Source organism: Erythrolamprus reginae, chromosome 6 (assembly GCF_031021105.1).
Source record: "Erythrolamprus reginae isolate rEryReg1 chromosome 6, rEryReg1.hap1, whole genome shotgun sequence".
Lineage (NCBI taxonomy): Eukaryota > Metazoa > Chordata > Lepidosauria > Squamata > Dipsadidae > Erythrolamprus > Erythrolamprus reginae.
The window spans coordinates 85,152,977-85,174,733 of NC_091955.1; the positions used below are offsets into that span (position 1 = coordinate 85,152,977).

Consider the following 21,757-nt stretch of genomic DNA (forward strand, 5'->3'; position numbering starts at 1 on the left):
AGCCTCCTGGATTTTTCCCCGCGGCAGCCACAGCTTCCACCACCCCAGATCCGAAGGGAAAGGCTCGGCTGCAGGGGGGGGGGGCGAGGGAGGGCGCCGCTCCCCCGGTTTAGGGAAGGGACGAGGGGCGCGAGGAGGGCTTTCAGTTCCAAGATTAAAAACGGGATTAATCCCCATGTGTTCGCTCGCAAGGCGAATAAGCCCCGCCAACGGCGTCGAAAGTGCCCTGCGGAGGCCAGCCGGTCCCCTTTTTCCCACGCAAACTGCCAAGGACGGGCCGGCTTTCCAACCAAGGTAACGGCCGAGCGGAGGACGGTGCCAGCTCACCGCCCGCTTTAATCGCCGGCGCTGGAAAGCTGCCAGGCCAGCGGGGCGACCCAGTCCCGCCTCTCCCGCCCGTCCTTCTTTCCAGAGCGCAGCCTACCGTACTTGCCCTCCGCTCATGACCGGTGCCTGCAGGGGGCGCGGGGGGAAAGTTGAATCCCGGGCAGGTCCGCTTTGCAGGGCGGGCGGGGATCGCTCCCGAAGGCTGGTTTCCCACCGCTGGGCGCGCGGCTGCGGGATTTTTCGGCGTTCCAAGGAGCGCTCGGGGCTGTCCTCGGCCGGCGGGAGATGGCAAGGGAGAAGCGGTGCAACCTTCCCGAGCAGCCGCCCCGCATCGCTCGCGCACACACACCTTAGCCGCGGTTTAGCCTCCTCCGCTGGCCACGCGGGAGGGAAGGAGCCCGTCTTCGGCTCCCTTAAAGGGCCAGGCGGCGCTGGTTTGGGGGAAACGAGGTTGGAGCGAAAGCGCTCGTTGGTTTGCTCCCGCCAGAGCCCCTCTCTTCGGCGGCCCCCGTTGGTACGCTCCGAATTTGGATACAAGCGCAAGGGCGGCGGTTGGCTGAGGCTCGGCCAGGGGCGGAGGGATGCGAAGGGGAGCGGCCAATGGAGGCGCGCAAAACGCGGCTCAAAGGACTGCAGCAGGGCCAAGGCGCCAGGCCCTTAAAGGAGCCGCCACCGCCGGCGCGTGGACGAGCGGTTCAGGTGTCTGGAAGCGTCCCAGGAGCCGGAGAGAAAAGGACCGCGCGCAGAGACACGCAAGAGGGCAAACTTACGCCCTGCTGGCCACGTCACAGGCTCTACGTGAGACCAGCGGTGACCTCCCTTGCTTGCAAAACAGCAGCAGCCCGAAAAGAAACGTGTGTGTCTGTGTGTGTACGTACATACATACATACATATACGATTATATATACATACGTATATGTACGTATACACACACCTTTTCGGGCTGCTGCTGTTTTGCAAACAGAAATTATTTATATACACACACATATATCATTTAGGATATGTATGTATGTATGTATGTATGTATGTATGTATGTATGTATGTATGTATGTATGTATACACACACCTTTTTGGGCGAGAGATATATACACTGCTCAAAAAAATAAAGGGAACATTTAAACAACACAATATAATTCCAAGTAAAACAAACTTCTGTGAAATCAAACTGTCCACTTAGGAAGCAATACTGATTGACAATCAATGTCACAAAAGAGAAATTCCAGGAGGTACCTAAACTCAAGAAAATTATTCTGGCAGCGACTTCCCTCAGGAAAACCGTTGAGGATTTTGCGCTGTATTTTTTCCCGCCAGCTCGAATTTACATACGCTTTCCTAATACTGTACAAGCTAGGTGTCCGACCTTGCCTACTTTTAAGTCTTGTGGACTTCAACTCCCAGAATTCTCCCGCCCCGCGCTTCTCCCCCCCCCCCGGCCCCAAATTCTCTCAGGGAATTCTCAGATGAAATCCACAAGACTAAAAAATGGCCAAGGTTGAACACTTAGCTGTAGAGTCGCAGCGGCGTTCGGAATCCTGCGCTTCGTGGGCGAAGTTTGGCACCGGGGGAGGGGTGTCAAAAACATCCCGAATACGGGGTCTCCACAAGCTTGGCAACTTTAAGACCTGTGGACTTCAACTCCCAGAATTCCTCAGGAAGCTTTGCTTTGCTGGCTGTGTAATTCTGGGAGTTGAAGTCCACAGGTCTTATAGTTGCCAAGGTCTAAACACTAAGATTCTCATTGTGGCGCCTTCAAGTGCGCGCTGCGATCCTCTGCTTTTAAAATCGGGGGGTGGGGTGGGGTCTTCTTAGGATCAAGGTATAACAAAGCTGTAGGTTTGCTGCCTTGTTCCAACGCAAACTTAAAACAGAATTAACCCTCTCTGGGCCCTTAAAATAACAATAACAATAGGCACATTTGGAATTGGGAATCGTTAAGGATTCCGGAACGGAGTTGCTTGAGCTGCGACAAAGTTAAACAATCCGAAGCTTTCAAGAGAAACAGCCGTTGAATAGGTCCAGTTCTTGTGTCACTGCCCCCTCCATGCACAGGCAGCGCTGCATGTGTGTGTGTCTGTGAGGTAACTCTGAAGGAACCGCAGGACGAACCGGCCGTTTCTATGGAAGCCTCAACTGCCGGAGAAAACAAAAATGGGAGACCGTTGGGTCTCGAAAGAAACCTGGGAATTGTAGTTTGGCGTTGTTAAGCAACCCAGAGGTGGTTATATTCAAATGCACGTTAAGTACTGCAAGTGATGCGTAGACAAGATAATCCCGTAAACATCCGTTAAAAGAAAAAAACAGCTACCGGAGTCTTATGCTACCGGATTCCAAGATCGCAACTTAACGTTATATTTTTGTACATCTTATCCACGAAGTCCGGGGAAAGTGAAGTAAAAAAAATACTTTTTTTGCGAGGATGGTATCTTTTAGCCTGGCGACAGACCAGCAAAACAGAAAGAATTAAACTGCCAATTACTGCAGGAACTGGGTATGTCTAGTTTAATGAAAAAAAGGACCAGGGGAGACATAACAGTGTTCCAGTATCTAAGAAGTTGCCACAAAGAAGAGGGAGTCAAACTATTCTCCAAAGCCACTGAGGGTAGAACAAGAACTCTCAACTAGCAAACACATTGGGAAGAAGAATCTGAACTTCAAATACGAACTGAATAATCTAATTATCACAGATAATCCCCACTCTGTTAAAGACCTCGGTATACTAATAACAAAAGATTTAAGTGCCAAAGCCCACTGCAACAACATAGCCAAGAAGGCTTCAAGAGTTGTAAACCTAATCCTACGTAGCTTCTGCTCTAAATCTCACACTGCTTACCAGAGCTTACAAAACCTTTTGCTAGACCCATCCTCGAATACAGCTCATCTGTTTGGAACCCATATCGCATCTCAGGCATTAACACCCTTGAAAATCTCCAAAGATACTTCACCAGAAGAGCCCTTCACTCCTCCACTCGAAATAGAATACCCTATGAGACTAGACTTTCAATCCTGGCCCTAGAAAGCTTAGAACTAAGACGCCTTAAAAAAGATCTAAGTATTGCCCACAAGATCATATGCTGCAACATCCTGCCTGTCGGCGACTACTAAACCACAACAACACAAGAGCACACAACAGATTTAAACTTAATATTAACCGCTCCAAACTTGACTGTAAAAAATATGACTTCATTAACTGAGTTGTCGAAGCGTGGAACTCATTACTGGACTCCATAGTGTCATCCCCAAACCCCCAGCAATTTACCCTTAGATTATCTACAGTTGATCTATCCAGATTCCTAAGAGGTCAGCAAGGGACAAGTACAAGTGCACTACAGTGCCTTCTGTCCCCTGTCCTATTGCTCTCCTATATCTCCTATACCCTTCTTCTATTCCTATATCTCATCTTCTATTATTTCATTGATATGTTCTATTACTATATCTTCTTTTCTATTCTGTCATAGATATATTTTGCTATGAGTATCTTCTCTATAACCTTCAGAGAGGGGCGGCATACAAATCTAAGTAATAAATAAATAAATAAAATCATGTATTTTACTTTGTGTATATATATATATATATACCCACTAAAACTCTCATTATGTATGGGACAAAATAAATAAATAAATAAAAGAAAAGAAATAAAAGAAGCAATGGGTAGAAGCTGAACAAGGAGAGAAGTAACCTAGAACTAAGGAGAAATTTTCTGACAGAACAATTAATCTGTGGAACAGCTTGCCTCCAGAAGTTGTAAATGCTCCAACACTGGAGGTTTTTAAGAAGATGCTGGATAACCATGGCCAGTATATGGATAACCTATCACCCATTTCCTCCCACTTATGACTGTATGACTAACTTGTTGCTTGTATCTCAAGATTTTGATTAATATTGATTGTTTCTTCTTTGTTGTTGTTAGTTGTGAAGTCATGTCCGACTTATCGCGACCCCATGGACAACATTCCTCCTGTCCTTCCTGTCCTCTACCATCCCCATTTAAGCTCACACCGACTGCTTCAGTGACTCCATCCAGCCACCTCATTCTCTGTCGTCCCCCTTCTTCTTTTGCCCTCGATCTTTCCCAGCATTAGGCTCTTCTCCAGTGAATCCTTCCTTCTCATTTGGTGCCAAAGTATTTGAATTTCATCTTCAGGATCTGGCTTTCTAAAGAGCGGTCAGAGTTGATCTTCTCTAGGACTGACCAGTTTTAACATCTTACAGGTGATGCTTCCCCAGCACTATAGTTCAAAGGCCTCAATTCTTTGGCGCTCAACCTTCCTTACGGTCCAACTTTCACAGCCATACATTACAACTGGGAAAACCATAACCTTGATTATAGCACTTTTGTTGGCAGGGTGATGTTCTATACCAGGGATGGCGAAACTTTTCTTCCGCGGGTGCTGAAAGAGTGTGGGCGTGCGTTATCATGCATGCCAGAGTGCACCCAACCATAATTCAATGCCTGGGGAGGGCGAAAACAGCTTCCCCCACCCCACAGAGGCCCTCTGGAGGCCTGAAACGGCCTGCTTCCCAACTTCTGGTGGGCACAGTCAGATCATGTTTCTCCCTCCCTAGGCTCCAAAGGCTTCTGGAGGCTCTCTGGAAGCCAAAAATGCCCTCAGAGAGCCTCTGTGTGAGCCAAAAATCAATTGGCTGGCACACACATGCACGTTGGAGCTGAGCTAGGGCAGTCTACATTGGTTGCCAATCAGTTTCCGGTCACAATTCAAAGTGTTGGTTATGACCTATAAAGCCCTTCATGGCATCGGACCAGAATATCTCCGGGACTGCCTTCTGCCGCATGAATCCCAGCGACCGGTTAGGTCCCACAGAGTTGGCCTTCTCCAGGTCCCATCGACTAAACAATGTCATTTGGCGGGACCCAGGGGAAGAGCCTTCTCTGTGGCGGCCCCGGCCCTCTGGAACCAACTCCCCCCAGAGATCAGAATTGCCCCCACCCTCCTTGCCTTTCTCATAATCCACCTCTGCCGTCAGGCATGGGGGAATTGAAATATCTTCCCCAGGCCTATATAATTTATGTATGGTGTGTTGTGTGCATGTTTTTTAAATTATGGGTTTTTAACTTTGTATTATTAGATTTGTATTGTACATTGTTTCTATCACTGCTGTGAGCCACCCCAAGTCTACGGAGAGGGGTGGCATACAAATTAAATAAATAAATAAAATAAAGAAATAGCTTGTGTGCCAGCAGATATGGCTCCGCGTGCCACCTGTGGCATCAGTGCCATAGGTTTGTCATTACTGTTCTATACTATACTATTCTAATTCTATTCTTATTCTGTTCTTATTTGATTCTATTCCTATTCTGTTCTGTTCTATTCTGTTGTGTTGTGTTCTAGCATCTGGAAAAAGAAAGGTTAAAAAGAATATATGCACACAAACACACACACACACACACACACACAAATGTACATTTTGGGATGAAACATCCGTGTCCTCTTTTTCTCCTCATCTTTTATAGCTAGTCTCTCCAATTGCAGCATCAAAGCCAGTGGGAAAATACATCATATTACTTACAATATGGCTTGTAGAGTAGCTTAATATATGAATTACACTGTTTGCGAAAGAGTTCCCACAGCATTAACAGATGTTACAGTTGGCTGAAGAAAAATACACATATTCTCCATCAAATCACAGCATGCTATTCTACACATACTGGCCATTAGAAGGAGGAAGAGATTCCAACGGGTTGCATTTAATTACATTTCTAGATCAATTCTGCAATGCAGTCAGGGTTGTAAATTTCTTTAATTCCCATTTGCTCCATTCTGAATGACTTGTGACCAGACTGCTGCATAATTGTGTAATTAATCCCAGGATTTTGGGCGTCAACGCATGCATTCTTGACCACTTGCTGTGAAATGTCAGATTTACAGTAAAAGACATGCTGGAGAAAGAGATGGAAATTGTATGTTGGAAGAAGGAGTAGACAAAGACCAAGTAAATAATGTTTTCACAGATAGGGAAACACACATTAGCCTTACTGACCGAGATTGCAAGCTGTCTTGTACTGCTACTGTGATGGAATCAAGATGTCTTTGTCCTCATCTATTTATCATCACCATAAAATGCTACTAAAGACAAAAGCAATTTTCTCCAGAGCAGTGTTTCTCAACCTTGGTACTTTGAAGATATGTAGACTTCAACACCAAGAATTCTTCAGCCAACATGCAAGTTGAAATGCATACAAATTTAGGCAGTTGAAGTCAGACCAGTCTTGCTCTTAAACTCAAATTTTGATTTAACCCTACAAAAAAGTTATCTACATTGCTTTGCATAGCTTTCTATGAATACATTCAAACTTTACTGTAGTGGAAGGTGGACACAACCATTTCTACAACCATTTTAATCTTCTAATTTCTAGTTTCTCAGAAACAAATCCACCAACTTTTATCCCAGTGTGCCAGAGAAGTTCAGATTGTTTTGTACCCGTGCTAAAAATTTCCAGTGGCTCCGACTGAAAGTAGAAGCCTAAAACTGGATCACATAAAGTCATAATGTAATTTATTATTTGTTTCATTGTATTCTGTGAATTCAACCATTATGATTGTTTGGTGTTAAACGTATTAGGTCTTCAATAATGATTGGGTTCATATGACATCTGAATTCATACATCCCAATTTTAAAAGTGCATATTTGTCTGTATTCACATGAGGAGTTTAAATGTGAAATTTTTTTTCACTATCAGTTCTGTGGGTGTGGTTTATTTTGTGGTTGTGGCTTGGAGGTCAGGTGGGCATGGCTTCATGTGGGTGTGACCACATGGTCATGTGACTGGGTGGGTGTGGCCATTTTAGTCCATTTTGCCAGGGAGCACGGGGCTGGACTAGATGACCTCCGAAGTCCCTTCCAGCCTTTGCTATTTCAAAGCATCCTCTGAAGCTATGTCTAGTGCCAGTCAGGTTTGTGGTCCGTCTTCCTTTCCTTCCTTCTTTCTTTCCCTTTCTTTCTATTTTGAGGGAAGCACCCCCCCCCCAAAATAAAATATTACTCATAATAAAAGGCTCGCAGAAAAACACGAAAAAATCAAACTGCTAACAAAGAACCTGCCTGAAGCTCATTCCACATTCCTGCCCAATAGAGATACTGACCGTATAGAACAGTGATTTTCAACCTTTTTTGAGCCGCGGCACATTTTTTACATTTACAAAACCATGGGGCACATTGAGCGGGGGGGGGGGGGTGGTAAAAAAGTTTGGACAAAAAAATTCTCTCTCTCTTCCTCCCTTTCGCTCTATTACCCTCTCCCTCCCTCTTTCTCTCCCTTTCTTTTTTCTCTTTCTCCATCCCTTTCTTTCTCTCTTCCTTCCTTCCTCTTTTTTAGATTAGATTATATTAGATTAGATTAGATTTATTGGATTTATATGCCGCCCCTCTCCAAAAACTCGGGGCGGCTCTCTTTCTCTCCCTCCCTACCTGTCTTTCTCTCTCCCACCTTCTTTCTCTTTCTCTCTCTTTTTCTTTCTCTCTCTTTTTCTTTCTCTCTCTCTCTTTCTCTCTCTCTTTCTTGCTTTTTCTCTCTATTTCTCTTTCTTTCTATCTCTCATTTTCTTTCTCTCTCTTGCTTTCTTTCTTTCTCCCTCTTGCTTTCTTTCTCTCTTTCTTTATTTCTCTCTCTCTCTTTCTTTCTTTCTTTCTTTCTCTCTCTCTCTCATTTTCATTCTCTCTCTGAGCTTCGCGGCACACCTGACCGTGCCTCACGGCACACTAGTGTGCCACGGCACACTGGTTGAAAAACACTGGTATAGAAAGTGGAAGCCTGACGTTTTGGCTTCATTCACACGAGCAAGCAAACAGATCCTTAGAACAGTGTTTCCCAACCTTGGCAACTTGAAGATATTTGGACTTCAACTTCCAGAATTCCCTGGCTGGGGAATTCTGGGAGTTGAAGTCCAAATATCTTCAAGTTGCCAAGGTTGGGAAACACTGCCTTAGAAAGCCCATTCAAGATGGGATATTTTGAAATTTCCCCATAGCAAGATTTGGCAGCTAACAAAACGCAGTAGTAGAATCAGAATAAGCAGCCCCATCATTAAGACCTGACACAAAACGAAAGTCATTTAGCCACAATCACCCAAACCCTTTTAGAAACACAAAGCCCATATTGCACAAACTCCAAAACTTCAAAAGCATAGAACCATATAAGAATCCTTCCTTTTATCCACTGCTGAATGACACTTAGCTTCGGCAATTAAAAACCTCCTTCGGAGCAGCTTCAGAAGCCTTTTCAATTTAAACAGGAATCTTCGAACCCAAAGTTTATGTACAGTGTTCCCTCGATTTTCACGGGTTCGAACTTCGCGAATAGCCTATACCACGGTTTTTCAAAAAATATTAATTAAAAAATACTTCGTGGTTTTTTTCCTATACTGTATCATGGTTTTCCCCACCCAATGACGTCATATGTCATCACCAAAATAATAATTTTTGCAAATAAATAACAAAAAATATAATTATTGTTAATAAATAATTATGTTTATAAATATCAGGATCACTAAGTGTCTTATTCAATGGTGAGTACCAGTAATAATGGTGAGTAAATGGTTGTTAAGGGAATGGGAAATGGTAATTTAGGGGTTTAAAGTGTTAAAGGAAGGCTTGTGATACTGTTCATAGCCAAAAATGGTGTATTTACTGCCGCATCTCTACTTCACGGAAATTCGACTTTCGCGGGCGGTCTCGGAACGCATCCCCCGCGGAAATCGAGGGAACACTGTATTTCAATTCCCAGAATTTCTCAGCCAGCCACTTTAAATCAGGACTCTTTGGAGAGTCCTGATTTAAAGTGACAGCATTCATTTTTCTTCTCTACCAAGCGATCTCCTGGCTGAAGAGTGAGTTCTAGTTTTTTTCCCCTTCTAACACCTCTCTCTTTCTTTCTCCCTTCCTCTTTCTCTCTTTCTTTCAGGTGAACCGGCCAGGAAAAAAGGCTTTTTAAAGTTTTTTTAAAAACCAGAAAGTGATGCTGTTGGGGCGGTGGGCGTAACCTCACGCTATCAGCCCGGTTTTCTGAACCACCTCTGCAACCACTACCTGGTTCACATGATACCCTTCCTCAAATAACTATATGATTCATCTAGTATGGCTTGATTCATCTAGTATGCTAAATTATAAATTACCCAAACACATGGTACTCTGATCCTGACTGTGTGGTGAACCCAGGGTACATTACAGAATAAAAGCAGGACTGAAAGATAACTTCACTCTTTCATTGACTTATTTTAAACCATCACTAAATGTCAGCATGACCTATTTCTTGGGATTACATGAGTTTATGCAATAGGGGAATGTCACACATTTGGCCCCTTATTTTTCTTGGAAACAAAAGTAGAACAAATATATTCAGCTAAATAAAGCCAAATTAAAAATATGATTGAGAAGTAAACCTTTTCTCCAACAGGGGTTTACACGCACACACACACCATTCCCCACTGTGGTGAGTCTTCTAAGCCAGTGTTTTTCAACCAGTGTGCCGTGGCACACTAGCGTGCCGTGAGACATGGTCAGGTGTGCCGCGAAGCTCAGAGAGACAAAGAAAGCAAGAGAGAGAGAAAGAAAAAGAAAGCAAGAGAGAGAGAAAGAAAGAGAAAAAGCAAGAGAGAGAGAGAGAGAGAAAGCAAAAGAAAGAAAGAGCGAGTGAGAGAGAAAGAGAATGAGAGAGAAAGAGAACAAGAGAAAGAAAGAAAGAGAGAGAGAAAGAGAGAGAGAAAGAGAGAGAGAGAAAGAGAGGGAGGGAAGGAGAGAGAGAGAAAGACATGAGAGGTAGGGAGGGAGGGAGAGAGAAAGAGAGCAAAAAAGAGGAAGAAAGGAAGAGAAAGAAAGAGGGATGGAGAGAGAAAGAAAGAGGAAGGAAGGGAGAGAAAGAGGGAGAGAGAAATAGAGCGAAAGGGAGGAAAGGAGAGAGAGAATTTTTTTGTCCAAATTTTTTTTAGCCCCCCCCCCCGCCCCCGCCCCGCTCAATGTGCACCAGGGTTTTGTAAATGTAAAAAACCCGCGGCTCAAAAAAGGTTGAAAATCACTGTTCTGAGCTGACATCAATAAATGCATTCATCTTCCAGAAAAGACCAGAATAATCTCTACCAGTTTACATTGTTATATAAACTGCCATAATTTACCCTTAGTTTTTTATTTCTTTTTACGATTACACCCTTGGTTTCTGAACATTAGCCGATAAATTTGCACCAATGAGCCGGTTGGCACTCTTGTTCAGCTACAATTCAACTGCCACACAATGCACAAGATTTAGAATTCTCCAACAGCCTAATAAATGCCTCGTCCAGTCACAGACTTTCCTTTCTCTTATGAACCAACGTAGTTGTCCTCAGGCTCCCTGCTTGGTCCAGCCTTTTCTTGCTCATAAACACCACATTGCGCTCTCTCTTTTACATATATCTTTTCAGTGAAGGGAGAAAACAAACCCCCAACAACGAAGGAGAAAGACAACAACTTACTGCTGTCAAATGATAAACACACAGCATAATGGATTATTGTGTTAAGACTAACAAGGGTCCCTTCAACGACAGATTGTAATCCTTTTATTTGTGGGAATCCCTCTGTTTTCAACATCCAAATCAGAGTTTGTTTACATTTTCCTGGGCAATTCCCCTGAATTCTTGATATACCCGTTGTATTAAATTTTAAGAATGAATTGGGAGAGAAACCAATTCATTTTTGAGGTTCATGATTTCACTAATGCCCGTTTTCTGTAGCGATAACATGCTTCAGAAGGAATGGGTTTGCTAATCTGCAAAAATGCGCGGCCGGTGAGTCAACCCCGGCCCGGATTTGCTGCAGGGCCAGGGAGACACGGCCCTCGGCGCAGCCGCCATTTTGGGGGCCGGGATCTCACGAGATTTCGCGAGATCCCGGTCATCTTTGGGCATTGGCCCTGGCTGATGACGTCGTCGGGGGGCGGAGCCTGCCAGCCCTATATAAGAGGCTGCGCAGGCTTGGGGCTTCCTTTTCGCCCCGACGACGATGAGCAGCGAACACCCACCCTCCCTCCCTATCTGCCACTGTGGGTCGCCCTTAGGGGGCCAAATAGGAATTTTTGGCGGTCTCGGTATTTTCTGCGACCGTTTTTCCTCCTATTCCACACTGTGGTGATGGATGGACGGTTAGGGGCTGCTTCGCCCCCCGATTAGTCTAATTGGCTTACCTTTGGTCATTTGGGTTGGCAGGTTGGAGGCGGAAAATTGGGTGGTGTTTAGCAACTGCGTGTTCTCTGTTGGGCATCTTTGGGGATGATTGACAGGTTCTCTCCAAAGGCTCATGGTGCCTTTAGCTCGATCTGAGCAATTGGGGGGAACCTGTCTTTGGGTCCCGCCCATTTCTATCCCCTTATAGGGGTTAGACGGCGAGACTTCCCACATGCAGGTGCATGGCTGGGATCCAGGTGAGGGTGGGGCCCTTCACCTGGATCAGCATGGAGCTACACCCATAAGTTTCCCCGGAAGTTTTTCTGACGTCATTTTCCGCCACGGAAGTAATTGTTTGACCCTGCGGGTCCTTGTTAGGTTTTAGTTAAATTTATGCTAATTTAATGAATAAATTATGCAAATTTAATTAATAAAAATGACCCAGTTTAGATCCAGCTCTCTGTGTCTGTGTCGTTACTCCGCCTCTGCCGCAATAATAAACCTCTCTGGGAAAATGTGAAACATTTCTGGAAGAAAAATGGAATGACCTTCAAAGCAATAATAAACTGCTATGACTTCCAGCTCATATCTTCATATTAGCATTTGCAATTATGAAGAAATCAAAGCTAAGCATAATGCTTAACAATCTATAATCTGTAAAATCACCAAGTATTTTCAAGACATTCCCTATTTTAAGGGATTCCATGCGGTGGTGGGATTCAATTTTTTTTTACTACCGGTTCTGTGGCCATGGCTTGGTGGATATAGCAGGGGAAGGATACTGCAAAATCTCCATTCCCATCCCACTCCAGGGCAAGGATACTGTATAATTTCCATTCCCTCCTCACTCCAGAGGGCGGTTATACTGCAAAATCCTCATTTCCTCCCAATCAGTTGGGACTTAGGAGGCAGAGAATAGATGGAGGAGGGGTCAGTTAGAGGTGTTATTTACAGGCACCCCCAACACAGATGCTGTCGAGCTGGCCACAGCCATCCAGCCCCCAAGGTCAAACACAACCGTGATGTGGCCCTCAATGAAATTGAGTTCCACACCCCTGCTTTAAGGAGACATCATTTTATAATTTGGTCACCTAAAAGCAATGCAACCATTCTGTTTAGGCAGCTTACCGTATTTTTCGGTACCTTCCCACTACCACCACCTAAAAGAGGCTGAAAATTTGGGTGCATCTTATACTCCGAATGTCGGTTTTTCAAAGCCTTTTTTCCCCAGCCCTAATGAGCTGCTAACCATCTTCCTGGCTTGCAAGATTTTTTTCATTGCCCTCCGAAGAAGGGTTTTTTCCCATCCATAAGTCTTTGTAGGCTTGTTTTCAATGCTACTTCCTCCAAATATTTTTTTCAGCTCTAACCAAGATATAAAATAATGTGCTGAAGCTGACCAGACTAAGGATGCTAGCAGATGAATACCTGGTAGGTAGATTTTTCCTCCTATTTTCCTCCTCCAAAACTAAGGTGCATCTTATTTTTATTTATTTATTTATTTATTTATTTATTCATTCATTCATTCATTCATTCATTCATTCATTCATTCATTCATTTATTTATTTATTTTGTCCAATGCACAATGAGGGTTTTAGTGGGTATATATCTATATACACATAGTAAAATACATGATGAAGGTTATCGAGAAGATACTCATAGCAAAATATATCTATGACAGAATAGAAAAGAAGATATAGTAATAGAACATATCAATGAAATAATAGAAGATGAGATATAGGAATAGAAGAAGGGTATAGGAGATATAGGAGAGCAATAGGACAGGGGACGGAAGGCACTCTAGTGCACTTGTACTTGCCCCTTACTGACCTCTTAGGAATCTGGATAGGTCAATCATAGATAATCTAAGGGTAAAGTGTTGGGGGTTTGAGGATGACACTTTGGAGTCCGGTAATGAGTTCCACGCTTTGACAACTCGGTTACTGAAGTCATAATTTTTACAGTCAAGTTTGGAGCGGTTAATATTAAGTTTAAATCTGTTGTGTGCTCTTGTGTTGTTGTGGTTGAAGCTGAAGTAGTCGCCGACAGGCAGGACGTTGCAGCATATGATCTTGTGGGCAATACTTAGATCTTGTTTAAGGCGTCTTAGTTCTAAACTTTCTAGGCCCAGGATTGAAAGTCTAGTCTCGTAGGGTATTCTATACTCTGGTGTGTCTTCTATTCTGAAAAATATGGTAACTTTGCATCCAAAGAGATCTTAGTTCCCTCCAATTGTCAACTTCTGGCCTAAGAAGACCTATCTAATGATCCGTTTTGTGTTTCTGATCTTGGCATGGCCAATGCCTTGCTCATATAACTAAAAATAAACCACCTATTCAAAACAGAGAGGTATCAGATCTGAAGGAGGCAGCAAATATTTTTAGAACCTCCCCACCACCACCAACAAACAAACTTGGGAGAGATTATGATCAGTGGCTACAATCTGTTGATTGGCCTGTGGTGGAGTTGGGGGCTAGAATGGAAAGGAGCACGGCTGAACAGTAAAATAAAATTCCAACGTTTTATTGCAAGTCACATCAATTATAAACTCTATCTTTACAACCTATGCCCATTCATTTTAGTCTTAATATTTCGTTTATTTTTATACTACTCCCAAAAGAGCCCTTCATTATTTTAATTGAGAAACATATATATATATCACTGTCTCTTAAGAAACAAGCAGTACTGCCTAGCTGATAAACTATAGGGATCAAAATGCTAAAATAAGATTTAATCAGATTGAAGTTCTCTATGGAGCAAGAAAAGAACACAGGAAGGTTTTTGGGGCTTTTTAAAGTTCTTTTGGTTATAACTTAAAATGCTTCTATAAGTTTGACACTATCAGGTATAAAATTTGTTCTGAATTTATGCAACATCTTAAGCCAAAGATTGAGTACATATTCGGACAATCATTGGGTAGCAAACTGTGCTTTACTGAATAAACTACCACAACTTGGGTATGAATACACTAAGCCAGAGGCAGGCAATTATGGCAACTTTATGACCTTTGGACTTCAAGTCCCAAAATTCCTGAGCCACCCCTGCATTAAACCATAATCAAAGTTGGTATTCAGCCTGTTCGGGTAAACCGGGAGTGGCGACCTGTGGGTGGCGCTATGCCATCCTATTTGTTCTATCGGGCTCTCTGGTAGACTCCTCCCAAAAATTCACAGGTACAAATTTCAGAAACACACACGTTTGAAAATTCAAAACAACGTTCTTTATAAGGAAAATTCACTTAACCTAAGCCCTCTTTTGGTATAGCAAAGAGCACTCGTCTCCAAACAAACTGGTAATTTGTACAAGTCCCTTATCAGTTCTGTGATACTTAGCTTGCAGCTGTGAGGCAATTCACAGTCCTTCTTCTTTCACAAAGTGACACACACTTTGCTCTGGTTTAGTTTCAAAGCAGGGAAAAATCAGCACACAAAAGGTCAAAGTCAATAAAGCAGTCACGAAACACAAGGATCAGATAATCCTCCACAATGGCCAAACCCACAGGCTGCTATTTATCACCACAGCCCCACCCAACCACAGGTGGCCTCATTTTCTTTGATAATAATCTCTCAGTTGTTGTTGCCTATGCATTGCTCTCCGCATGCATGGCTGTATCATTAACTCTTGTTCTGAATCCAAGGAGGAGCTAGACAATTGATCTCCTTCTGAGCTGTCTGCCACACTCTCCTCCTCCCTGTCACTCATGTCTTCTTAGTCAGAGGAGCCTTCATCAGCAGATTCCACCGGGGGGGGGGGGCAAAACAGGCCTGCAGCATGTGGATGTCTCCCCTACATCCACAGTCCTTGGGGCAGGAGCTGGGCCAGAGCTAACCACAACACTGTTTAGGCACAATTTGAAGCCACACAAATGTGTGCAAGGTATGAGTGTGAGCAAAGCACATGTGCAGAAGGCACACGCACGACTGAAGTGAGTGTGCACACAGACTCACATTTGAGCATGTGAATACCACCTCTGGCCCTAATGCATGTTTTAATCAGCAAAATAGGTGGGTTTAAACAAAATATTGGTCAATGACAAACAAACATTATGCTCTGATGCATTATTTGAATCTAATGTCAGACTGAGTTTCTGAAATGTACTTAATATTTCCATGCTCTGACAAGTTTTGGTTTGTTTTCAAAATATACATTAAGTTTTTGTAGGAACAATGAAAAAAAGATAAAGTTTTTGGTATCTAAAATACCTATATACCAGAATTAAATTTAATTTGATTAAAATTCATGCTATATATAGCCCTGTATCTTTCTTTGTTCCAGTGGTTTCTTGCTGGCGTTAACTTCAAAACTGCTCAACAATTATCTGATGACCTTGTTGATATTGACCTATGAGATCTGAAACTTTTCGCCCACAGCAGATATCAGGCTGTTTATTTCTTTAGTAATTATTAATTTAACTTTTTTTTAGGAATTCAAGAAACATGCAGTAGAGTTTCCCCTTATTTTATCCTTATTCCAACCACGTATAATTAATTGAGCTGAAACAGAGTCCTTAGTAAAATGTCACCCAGTGAGTGTTGTGGTTGAATAGGGTAGCCTCTCCATGGGCTGGAAAACAATTCCCATAATCCATTACCACCAAAAGCATGAATTACATAGTTTGGAAATTATTGGCAGGTGTAGTAGTCCATCACATTGGAAGAGTGATGTTAGGAAAGCTTGACTTCCATTCTACAGCCTCTATCTGTTGGGCTTGGAACCTTCTACCCTACATAATTATGGCTGTTTCTATGTATATGTAGGTGGACATATGTCTATCAGAGCAAGATCTGTTCACTTGGTCTATATGTAGCTAGCTTTAAATCGTTACTATCTTCCAATTAGAAGTGATTATTTTGACACTTTAAAGCAGTGCTTCTCAATCTGAGGGTCGGGACCTAAGACTATGGGAAAGGACAAATTTCCTATGGTGTTAGGAACTAAAGCTTCTACTCTGGCACCTGGGAACATATTTTTACAATCCAACCAATCAGGCGTTTACAGTGGGGGTGTCCCTCTGACTTTCATGCCAATCAGCTTAAAGCTCTGTTGGGAGAATTGGCGCTAGACTTATGGTTGGGGGTCACCATAACATGAGGAACTGTATTAAGGGGTTGCTAAATTAGAAAGGTTGAGAACTGCTGCTTTAAGGAAATGAATGCTTTGCACAATGTATAGAACAGTGTATTTCAACTTCTACAAAGAAGCTAAGGCCAGCTGCCAGATCTATAAAGCAGGGTGTTTAATTCTTGTTTGCTTGTCATTTTACAAATCTATGCAACTGAAATCCAAGAAAACATTTTTGCCCTCTTTTAGTAACCCTCCTTTCCAAAGTGCATCCCAAATTCTCTCTTCCTTCCACTTTTTCCATGATTTATTTATTTATTTATTGGATTTGTATGCCGCCCCTCTCCGTAGACTCGGAGTGGCTAACAACAGTAATAAAAACTGCATATAACAATCCAATATTAAAACAGTTAAAACCCTTATTATAAAACCAAACATACATACAGACATACTATGCATAAAATTGTAAAGGCCTAGGGGGAAAGAGTATCTCAGTTCCCCCATGCCTGGCGGCAGAGGTGGGTTTTAAGAAGCTTACGAAAGGCAAGGATGGTGGGGGCAATTCTAATCTCTGGGGGGAGTTGGTTCCAGAGGGCAGGGGCTGCCACAGAGAAGGCTCTTCCCCTGGGTCCCGCCAAGCGACATTGTTTAGTTGACAGGACCCGGAGAAGACCCACTCTGTGGGACCTAACTGGTCGCTGGGATTTGTGCAGCAGAAGGCGGTCCCTGAGATAATCTGGTCCGGTGCCATGAAGGCCTTCCAAGGCCTCGAATACTGAAACAATTTTGGCCCATATTCTGTTGATCTTGTCTCCAATATTGCCCCGTGTCAGAGATATTGAAGGCAGAGAGCTAGACTGTCTTCAATAAAAATATCCACAAGATTTAAAAAAATGAGTATGTCAGCTATGATATAGAAGCCCTGCCCTAATTTTACTTGAAGTACTTCAAACCTCCAATTTTGTTTATTTAATATCTGCACCCATCTGACCCCCCAGTGACTTTTAGCAAATATTTTGCCACCAGCCCCAATGTGTACTAATATTTCTCCTTCAAATTGTATTGGCTCTGAACAATACAAATCTATACTGTAGTCTGTTTAGGTTTTTTTTTCAACTAAAGTTAAGCACTCATCAAAATTCATCAATAAAAATCAAAATTAGAAAATACTAAATCATCTAGGAAAAGTTATTCACGTGTTTTGCCCTGTTGTCACGATAGTGATCAGAAAGGCTGAGAATTTTTTATTTGTCCTGAAAAGCAAGCTGAACATTTAAAATAGCTTTTTAGGATATTTGTTATGAAGCGAGTGAGTCATTATACTCTAAGCCATATTCAAAAACAGGAAGATACGAATGATTCATTGGTAGGATGCATATGTCAGATTACAATAAGGAAATCCCACTGACTAAAATGACATTTTAATATTAAAAAAACTAATTAAAAAGGAGAATCAAATGAAAGGAAATATAACTTATGTACAGAGCAGTGTTTCTTAACCGTGACAATGTAAAGATATATATGGATATCAATTCCCAGATTTCCTCAGCCAATATGGCGGTTTTGAGAATTTTGGGAATTAAAGTCCACACATCTTAAAGTTGCCAAGGCTGAGAAACCTTGATTTAGAGGCTTAAACCATATTACAAAGAGCAAAACTCTGGGCTGTGGGAATAACAATTACCCATACATACATACCATAGACCAGTGTTTCCCAACCTTGGCAACTTGAAGATATCTGGACTTCAACTCCCAGAATTCCCCAGCCAGCATTCGCTGGCTGGGGAATTCTGGGAGTTGAAGTCCAAATATCTTCAAGTTGCCAAGGTTGGGAAACACTGCCATAGACACACTTGCTGAAATTCCTTCTGCTCTACAAACATTACAAATCTATATTTGAGTCAGTCATTCCACCTACCATGCAGATAGAGGCTAAGGAAAACAATAACTAAACCCCTGCTCATTTTTGAACCATATTTTTTATTTTGGAAACATAAATAGAACCAGATGTTATTTATTTGCATAATCCCCCTCCCTTGTTTTCATCAGATTCAGTTCTTTGTTCAGAATAATATTTATTCATCTCTGTCCGGTTTCACAGTTTAATGTTTAGATTTATTCTATGTAACTTGTTAACATATTTACAACTTTAAGATGCATGATTTATGCGCTTAATTTCTGGATTGGAAAAATTGTTGTAATCTGGTCATTTTTTAAAATTACACAAGTATGTTTTTCTCCTAGATATACTGTACTCATTTGCCTGCTTCTCTTACAGTATCCTATTTATGCTCTCATTTTCATAACCTATTGTAATAGCCAAAATTCCTCCTGACTATATTTATTAAAATTTGTATTTTAAGAGGCTGGAGGGAGAGGGGAAAGGGTGTTTCCAGGTAACACAACAAATATTCCTTGTGTTATAGACAGGAAAGCAACATAAAATATTTTTAATCTCATAAATTCATTGGTTCATCTCTTATTCCCCTGGTTAACCGAAAAATATTCATGGTTACTGTATATTCTGATAGAGCAGAAAAGTGGACCCTGTCTTATCATATAAAAAATATTTTAAAAACAGACAGTTGAAACTTACAGTTAAGTAAGAATAACTTTTATCCAGGGGAGGTGTGAGTGGGCTATTCCACACAATGGTATCAATGTAGAACTAAAAAAAATATTCAATTATTTTAGCTGATCATGGTTTTATTTAAATTAATCAAACTGACTGCAGGTATTCATACAACATTAGCATACTAGTTGAGATTTTACAATAGACTGAGCTACCTATTTCAGCTGACCAGTAGCAAAAAGGATAAAAGGAAACCTTTAAGCAAAGATACTAAATTACAATAAAGATTTTTAACAAAATTTAAACAAGCATTATTATGGGTTTTAAAGAAAAACAGTTACCTTTTCAATGGAAGTGACGATCCAACAATAGTTTAAAAAATCTTCTAAGTAAAAATAGATACAATAAGATAATAATATTTTAAATTCAGTTTACAATGAACTTCAGTTTCTTTTCTAAGGTACTCCTAGCTTCCAAAGGTATCTCTAACCTTGTTTCACAAAGGAAGTCACGTTTTCCTTTCTGCTGTTTTAAAGGAGCCATGCAATTAGCTACTTAAAAAGAGTCACCTGGGGGTTTAGGTAAACTTTAATCCTTTTTAGCAAAGGAATTAATGGTTTCTGCCCCTAACTTCCTCCAACCTAATATCTTCCAGATGCATCAAAACTTCAATTCCCAGTTATTGGCAGACATTATGGCAAATGCTGGGAAGTACTGAAGGTGAAGTTCATTTAGAAGACATCAAGTTGTAAAATAGTTTTGTGGTTCTGTTAACACAATACACTAAAATGAACCGTTCTACATTTTGAGGCATTTGCCCATATTGTATGTTTATGATTCAGAGTGTTGTGTGAATCTGGAGAGGCTGATTGAGAAAGTCATGATTATGAATACTTTTCTTCCTTTTACTCATGCCCAATGTTTAAACACAGCCGCAAGAGCCATCGTGTGTCTTCCAAGATTTGCCCATGTTTCTTCAACACTCCGTGGCTTGCATTGGCTGCCGATCAGTTTCCGGTCACAATTCAAAGTGTTGGTCATGACCTTTAAAGCCCTACATGGCATTGGACCAGATTACCTCCGGAACAGCCTGCTACCGCACGAATCCCAGCGACCGATAAGGTCCCACAGAGTGGCCCTTCTCTGGGTCCCGTCGACTAAACAATGTCGTTTGGCGGGCCCCAGGGGAAGAGCCTTCTCTGTGGCGGCCCTGGCCCTCTGGAACCAACTCCTCCACAGAGATTAGAATTGCCCCCACCCTCCCTGTCTTTCGTTAACTACTCAAGACTCATTTATTCCGCCAGGCATGGGGGAGTTGAGATATTCCTTCCCCCTAGGCCATTACAAGTTATGCACGGCATGTTTATGTGTATGTTTGGTTTGTATAAATAAGGGTTTTTAGCTGTTTTATTATTGGATTGTCACATGCTGTTTTTATCATTGTTGTTAGCCGCCCCGAGTCTACGGAGAGGGGCGGCATACAAATCCAATAAATTATTATTATTAATTATTATTATTAAAAACCCCTGGGTAAGCCCCTGCAGTTTTCTTAGCATTTTTTTTCAGAAGTACTTGGCCATTGCCTCCTTCCTAGGGCCCAGAGAAAGTGACTAGCCCAAGGTCACCCACTTGGATTCATGCCTAAGGCATGTATACTCCTATTTATACTCCCAGTTCAGCCCAGTTCTGCAAACCGGTGGGGGTGGGCGCCCACCCGCCCAGGATGCTTCTGCACATGGCCAAAAGAGTTGCACAAGCATGCGACCATGGGTGCAAACTAGTAGCAACGGGTTTTAGAACCCATTACTGGTTATACTGTATTCCAAAATATCTCCCTGCTCTAGGGAGAGGTGTGGGAAGCATTCAGGAATCATTATTATTATTATTATTATTATTATTATTTATTAGATTTGTGTGCCGCCCCTCTCCGTAGACTCGGGGCGGCTTACAGCAATGATAAAAACAATATATAATAACAAATCTAATAGAGTCTAAAATAACAATAATACATTTAAAAAGTCTAAAAAAACAGGAAACCCCAATACAGTATATAAAAAACATACATACAGTCATATCATATATAAAAAACTACATAGGCAGGGGGAGATGTTTCAGTTCCCCCACGCCTGAAGATAGAGGTGGGTTTTAAGGAGTTTACGAAAGGCAAGGAGGGTGGGGGCAGTTCTAATCTCTGGAGGGAGCCGCCACAGAGAAGGCTCTTCCTCTGGGTTCCTGGCTGCAGAAGAAATGGGCCAAGATGTGTGAGGCCTGGTTACATCTATCCGGAGGTAAGGAGTAGGCAGAACATAAGAAGAGCCATGCTGAATCAAGCCAAAGCCCATCGAGTCCAGCATTCTGTGTCCCACAGTGGCCCACCAATTGTCCATGGGGATCTTGAGCAGAAAGAGAAGGCAAAACCCTCCCTTTCCCTTGACCCCCAACAAATGGGACCCAAGGGAATCCTGCCTGCCTCAACCAACATAGAGGCTGCACATAGACATCCGTTTCAATAACCACCGATACACTTGGCCTCCATGAATCTGTCTAATCCTGCCTTGAAGCTCTCAAGGCTGACAGCAGTCACGACCTCTTCTGGAAGTGAATTCCATAAACCAATGACCCTCTGGGTGAAATAATGTTTCTCTCTTG

General features: G+C 42.3%; 1 protein-coding gene across 8 annotated transcripts in view; it reads right to left on the minus strand.

Moving 5' to 3' along the window:
* MICAL3 (microtubule associated monooxygenase, calponin and LIM domain containing 3) overlaps positions 1-19,628 on the minus strand; it is a 286,121-nt gene extending 266,493 nt beyond the window's left edge. For 3 of the 8 annotated variants that reach the window (XM_070756491.1, XM_070756488.1, XM_070756495.1), the window contains exon 1: positions 425-860. The gene's annotated coding sequence lies outside the window, so the exon portion shown is untranslated. Of the gene's footprint in view, positions 1-424; positions 863-19,449 lie in introns of those variants that run through there. The other 5 variants (XM_070756493.1, XM_070756490.1, XM_070756492.1 and 2 more) reach the window with 3 other exon arrangements.
* Between the last annotated feature and the right edge of the window lie 2,129 nt (positions 19,629-21,757).